Source organism: Solanum tuberosum, unplaced genomic scaffold, assembly GCF_000226075.1.
Source record: "Solanum tuberosum cultivar DM 1-3 516 R44 unplaced genomic scaffold, SolTub_3.0 scf00917, whole genome shotgun sequence".
NCBI lineage: Eukaryota > Viridiplantae > Streptophyta > Magnoliopsida > Solanales > Solanaceae > Solanum > Solanum tuberosum.
The window spans coordinates 3,390-10,898 of NW_006239814.1; the positions used below are offsets into that span (position 1 = coordinate 3,390).

General features: G+C 33.1%; 1 pseudogene; it reads left to right on the forward strand.

Annotated features, from left to right (window-relative positions):
• Positions 1-3,025: 3,025 nt before the first annotated feature.
• Positions 3,026-7,234, forward strand: LOC102581083 (TMV resistance protein N-like; annotated as a pseudogene).
• The last annotated feature ends 275 nt before the right edge of the window (positions 7,235-7,509 follow it).

The following is a 7,509-nucleotide window of genomic DNA, read 5'->3' on the forward strand; positions in this document are numbered from 1 at the left end:
GATATCACTATAGTAAGGCATTTTACACTGTGTAGTCATGAATACAATACTCAAAGTGACTACTACATACTTAAAAGGAATAACACTCTTTTGATTTCCATCTTACTAAAATATCGCTCACACTCTATTTTTCTGCACAGACTATTTTTCTTATATAGTCTATGGAATACCTCACTTTGCTCTCAAAATATATTTTTTCTCTCTAACTTGGTGTGTTCTACAAATGAGCAAGAATTATCTATTTATAGAAGGAGAAAATCATGCCTATGTCACTAATGACATAGGCAAATGTAGCAAAGTCCAAAGGGTTGCAAATCTTACCAATTTGCTAGCCACCAATTTTTTTATTTTCAACTCTTATCACTATACCTTTTAACAACTACTTGTAGCAATTGAGTAACAAAAATTGACTAATATAAAGAACATGGGATGGACCTCACAGAAAGATAGTGAATGAATCCTTCTTAGCTAAGGAATGTTTGTTGGACACCCACCGTTGTCTATTGAGTTCATTAATATCTGAGCTCATTAATTTATCCTATCTATCTGAATGATCGGTCTCAACTCAGGAGGAAGAACTGATAATAGACAGTACCGTTATTAAATGATTCACCTTCCATCACCATTACTTTAATCATATAATCCCCCTATTATTATTATCTAATCTTAATAAATGGAAAATAGTAGGAAAGTTCTTTTTATTAATATTTTTTCCACAATAGGTTTCAAAATCACCTTTAAGTTCCACTTACAAATCAACCATCTTGTCCTTCAATTCAATAGTCTATCATTAAGGGTAGGAACTATAATAAATCATCCATCTTGTCCTTCAATTCAATAGTCTATCAATAAGGGTAGGAACTATAATTTCTTTATGTAATTTTCCAGTATAGGGATAAGGCAGAAGTATCCTCCTAGACTGTGACCGAAATCTCAGAGACACACCTTAACTAAACTAAGGTCCTATTACCCTTCTGAACTCATTTTTTGTAATTTTATAAATCTTTTGCCTTACATGGCACACTCCGTGACTCCACACAATTGAGGCGTGTGGGAGATATTTGGATGTCACGTAAGCCAAAAAGGTGTATAAATTACAAAAAAATGGGTTCAGGAGGGTAATAGGACCTTAGTTTAGTTAAGGTGTGTCTCTGAAATTTCGGTCATAGTCTAGAGGTACTTGTACCTTCTCCCTTCCAGGATATCAATATATGTATGTACCACTATAAAGAGAAAATAAATTTATGCCAATATTTGTAACTTATCACACAAATCAGTGTGGTATTTTAGTATTCTCATTTGAATATTGTATTTGTGAATAATTAGTTATTTTTACTTTATGCACTTTTAGTAAATTTTATAATTAAGAGTGCATTCTTTTTATTAGGAATATATATGTACTCTCTATTGTGAAAATGATGGATTTTTTTTAGTAAATACCAATAGATTTGAAGGAGATAAAATATGTCAAATACAAAATTTACATGAAATATTTTGGGATAAACGTACAACCCACGTCTCAGAACTAGTTAAAACTATAAACATCAAGAAAGTCCCATCAACTCTTAAAATATTCAATACAAAATATTACATTAGACACTAAAAAGATATAGAAAAAATAACAAAAACTAGAGTATATGTGAGTTTCTGTTAAGTTACATTTGTTTAACATCTTCTTCTTTGTATAGTGTTTTTGAAAGTCAAGTTGTGTCCTTCCGGACGAAGAAAACTATTATTCTCATATTTTAGAATTTCAAAGTCACTTTTTTCATCCATAAATTAATTTAATTAAAGAAAGAACCATCTCTTTCACTTTTTCTTTTTCACTCACTTTCCTACTTCCTTTTATTAAAGTTGGGGTGGGGAGATTTTATAATTCATTGGGCGTGCATTCAAAGATAGATAAAAAAAAATCAGAATTGATGCGAAATACCATTTATAAACTTGTTTTTTCCTATTTCCACTAGAAAAAAATAGTTTCCTTTTTTTAGGTAACTAATTTTTTCATTAAACACCCGAAACAAAATTACAAATCAAGCTAGTTACCACAGCCAGCTTAGTCTAATTTATAGCACCATCCTAACCAGCTGCTATCTACCAGACTCCTCATCAATCTCTACAGAAAACTAAGACTTTACAAGCCATGATTGTACTACATCCTTTACCCTAATGGTGCTCTAATATTACAAGCATAAGCAATAATTCTAGTCAATCTACTCTCATTCATAACCTGTTGTTCAAAAATCCTGACATTCCTTTCTATCAATAAGGCATGCACAGTTTCAGCAAATAACAATTTAAAAATTTGGGCTTTTTGAGTCTTCCCTCGGGCATTCTTGAGTATCCACTGATAATGGTGATCCCAATCTCCTCCAATGTTCTCTTGTCTTTGCATCCAATCTAATATTCTACTCCAAAGTCGCCTCGCAAATGGACATTTGACAAACAAATGTTCTCTTGTTTCATTTTCCTGCTGGCAGATTATACACAAAGGATCTCCTCTGTGTTCTCTTGTTTCAGTTTCCTTATATTTAAGTAACTTATTACTCTCTCCGTCCCGTTTTATGTGAGGTAGTTTGACTTGACACAAAGTTTAAGAAAGAAAAGTAGACTTTTAAAACTTGTGATCTAAAGTGAATGATAGAAATTTGTATGGTTATAAATTATTTCATTAAAGGTAAAATAGACATTTTAAAGTGAAATTGTTACTTAATATAGAAATATGTCATTCTTTTTTAACAGTCTAAAAAAGAAAATAAATCACATAAATTGAGATAAAGGGAGTAGTAAAACATTTTTGACCGATAAAATATGAGAAAATCAAATATTATTTTGGAACATATTTTCCTCCTTAACAAACACATCAAAGACAAATTTTGATGGATGAAGACTTTATAGTTGTTGATTATTCTTCTTTTCCATTCAAGTAGGGCCATGTGATTAACTTTTATCTTCTTCTTTTTTCCCCCAATAATTCCAATGACAAGTGGAGTAGAGCATTAATGATTCACAGAAACAATTCTTTTTCATTTTATTTTTGTTTCTTCATCTTATGAGTACAAAGTTTGTGTTTACTCTTTTAAGATCAACATCCATGGCAACTTCTTCTTCTATTGCGAATGATTCACAATACTGTTCTCAATGGAAGTACGATGTCTTTCTATGTTTTAGAGGTGAAGACACTCGGAGAACATTTACGGGTCACTTGTATGAAGGTATGAAAAATAGAGGAATATTCACCTTTCAAGATGATAAAAAGCTAGAGCACGGTGCATCTATCCTAGATGAACTGTTGAAAGTTATTGAAGAGTCTCAAGTTGCCCTCGTTGTTTTCTCAAAGAATTATGCTACATCAAGGTGGTGCTAGGATGAACTAGTGAAGATTATGTATTGCAAGACTCAATATAGACAAACAGTCATACCAATCTTCTATGATGTGGATCCATCAGAACTTCAAAACCAAAAGGAAAGCTTTGCGGAAGCCTTTGCCAAACACGAATCGAAGTATAGGGATGATGTTGAGGGAATACATAAGGTGAAAAGATGGAGGACTGCACTAAGTGCTGCTGCGGATCTAAAAGGTTATGACATCCGCCAAGGGTGAGTATAAAAAAAATATTTTATCTCTATTTTAGACATTAGAAAATGATTTATTTTATAATCTCTAGAAGGCATTATAGCTCTTATAACTTCAATTACTTAATAACAAGAGTTTGATTTATGTGAAGTACTTACTAAGACTGGACTTTTTTTTCATTTATTCACAATTAATCTTCTCATTTGTGTAGGATCGAATCAGAGAATATTCAACAAATTGTCAACCAAATCTCTTCCAAATTATGCAAGATATCTTTATCTTATTTACAAGATATTGTGGGAATAAATACCCATTTATAGAAAGTAAAATCCCTACTAAAAATGGAAATCAATGATGTTCGGATTCTGGGAATCTGGAGAATGGGAGGAGTCGGTAAAACGACAATAGAAAGGGCAATTTTTTATATGCTCTCACCTCAATTTGATGGTGCTTGTTTCCTAGCGGATATTAAAGAAAATAAAGAAATGCACTCTCTGCAAAATATCCTTCTCTCTGAACTACTGAGGAAAAAAGAAGAATACGTGAATAATAAGGAGGATGGGAAGCACCTGATGGCTCGTAGACTTCGTTTTAAGAAGGTCATAGTTGTGCTTGATGACATAAATCACGGAGATCATTTGGATAACCTAGCAGGGGATCTTGATTGGTTCGGCAAGGCAGTAGGATTATTGCAACAACAAGAGACAAACATTTGATAAGGAAGAATGATGCAGTATATGAAGTGACTTTACTAGTTGATCATCAAGCCATTCAATTGTTCAATCAACATGCTTTCAAGAAGGAAGTTCCAAATAAGTCATTTGAGAAGCTAACGTTGGAGGTGGTAGGTCATGCGAATGGACTTCCTTTAGCCCTAAAAGTGTGGGGGTCTTTCTTACATAATAGGGACATAACTGCGTGGAAAAGTGCTATAGAGCAAATGAAAATGAAATCTAAATTAGAAATCGTTGAAAAGCTCAAATTAGCTATGATGGGCTGGAGACCACACAACGAGATGTATTTCTAGATCTAGCATGCTTCTTACGAGGGGAACCAAAAGATTACATCATGCAAATTCTTGAGAGTTGTTATTCTGGAGTAAGTATCGCATTGAGCGTCCTAATTGACAAATCTCTTGTGTTCATCTCTGGTGGTACAATTCAAATGCATGACTTAATATAAGATATGAGTAAATATATAGTAAAAATGCAAAAGGATGATCCGGGTGAATATAGCAGACTATGGGATGCTAAAGATTTCGAAGAAGTGATGGTCAATAATACAGTACGTAAACTAAACAATGCAATAATATTCAATTTATGGTTTTCATATACCAAAATTTGATTATCTTATGCTATTAAGTCATAAATTAGTCTAGTAGCCGCTTAAAATGTTTAATCAAACTTTCATTCTTCTGATTAACTTTAAATTTGTACATAATAACTTAATCAGTAAAAGTTTAAGTTAATATTATCTAGCTATTTATCCCGAGTAACTTTTTTTTTTTCACAGAAATTAGAAATTAATTTTTCTTTGTAGACTAATGATCCTTTTATCAGGGAACCAAGGCAATGGAAGTAATCTGGTTAAATGGAGTTCAAAATCTACGCTTTAGCAAAAGAACCATGAAAAATATGAAAAGGCTTAAAATATTACAGATCAGGAATTTTGATACACATGATGAATCCATTGAGTACCTGCCCAACAACTTGCATTGGTTTGATTGTGATAGATATCCTTGGGAATCATTGCCAAAAACTTTTGAACCCAAAAGACTTGTTCATCATAATCTCTCGTTTGGTTTGTTGCATCATTTATGAACTGAAATAAAGGTACTATAGTTAATCTTCCATTTTAGTGAAATATATTAACTATTCTAGTGACAATTGATACACTTTTAATTTAATCGACATTAGTGTCTTTTAATTATTTTCTTACTCATCTCTTCACAACCGCCCAGAAATAGATACATATATAGGGATTCAAAGGGCATTTTTGTCCAGGGGTTAATGATACTCCATTCGTCCCATTTCAATTGTCGCTTTAGCTCTCCACTAAGCAAACTAATAACAATAAGATATAGTTTATTAAGATCCCCCTATTTATTATATGTCTTTTTGAGAATTGAGTAGTAGTAAAATAAAACTATTATTTAATGTTAAGGATATAGTTAGAAAAATAAATTGTCAACTTCAATCTTGAATCTAAAGTGACAATTATCTTGGGATAATTTTTTCAAGTTTAATTGGTTTTAGGGTGTGCCAAGCCAAGGCAGTAGTGCAACACCAAGCCGATGCTTGAAGTCCCCAATAGCAAGCTAACGAGATGGACCTCCCCCATCAAAAATTATAATTAATATTGCGTGAGTCATGACTCACATATCAAATATTGTACATTTTATTTAAAGTTATACATTTATTTAGTTTCTGAACATATATAAGAAATAAAATAAAATAATTTATAATGTCACACAAAATATTGCGCTGATTCTTATAATCCAAATGTCATTACCCATTTTTCGTCTAAGGGGACTGCTTTTGCTTTCCCATCTCATTCTTCCTAAGTTATGAATATATAACAGCATTTTCCGTCTCTACGGAAGCTAGATCTCAGCTTTTCTGATAACCTTATACAAACACTAGATTTCACGGGGATGCCAAATTTAGAGTATTTGAATCTGATAAAATGTACAGGTCTTGAAGAGGTTCATCAGTCCCTAGAGTATTGCGCAAAACTCATTCAGTTACATTTGCATAGATGTATAAGCCTTATGAGGTTTCCATGTGTTAATGTTGAATCTCTAGACCTACAATATTGCTCTAGTTTAGAGAAATTTCCAGAGATCGTTGGAAGAATGAAGCCAGAGTTAGATATTCACATGGGATACTCCGGGATAATCGAACTACCATCTTTTATTAAGTACCAAACTCATATTACCAAGCTAAATTTGAGTTCTATGAAAAACCTTGTAGCTCTTCCAAGCAGCATTTGTAAGTTGAAAGATTTGGTGAAGCTACAACTGGTGTACAACTCGAAACTTGAAAGCTTCCCAGAAGAGATAGGTGGTTTAGTAAACTTGGAGAAGCTTGACGCCTCAAGGACTCTAATTTCACGTCCTCCATCTTCCATCGTCCGCTTGAACAAGCTTAAAATCTTGTTGTTTGGACTACCTACATTAGAAGAAAGAGTGTTCTTTGTCTTCCCTCACGTGAATGAAGGGTTACACTCATTGGAAATTTTGGGTCTCAGTGAATGCAATTTAATAGATGGAGGACTTTCGGAACACATTGGATGCTTGCACTCATTGAAAGAATTGTATCTCAATGAAAATAATTTTGAACATTTGCCTCGAAGCATAACCCAACTTGGTGCTCTTCAAACCTTGCACTTATCATATTGCAAGAGGCTTACACAACTGCCAGAATTTCCACAACAATTAGATACAATATATGCAGATTTGAGCAATGATTCGATCTGTAATTCGTTGTTTCAGAATATCTCATCACTCCAACATGATAACTCTCTTTCAGTTTCCTTGTCACTAAGAGTGTTTACGAGTCGGGCGAAGAATATCCCAAGTTGATTCCACCATCAGGGAATGGATACAAGTGTATCAGTCAATTTGCCTGAGAATTGGTATGTATCGGATAACTTCTTGGGATTAGGGAACATGTTTTCTGAGAAAGGGACTCGCGAAAGAACTTGGGTATGAAAAAATTCATTCTTCCATTTGCTGACAAATAGCTTGTTAAAAAACAAATTGCAGATATGTGAATATATTATTATATCACCTCACATCTTGCACGTTGCATCACATCTTGCGCGTTTTTCCTAATTTCTTTGCTTTACTGTCACAGAGATACAAAGAGCTTACGATGAAAAAGCATATATCATGTGAAAAAAATTGATACCGTCAATCAAGAGAGGCGTGA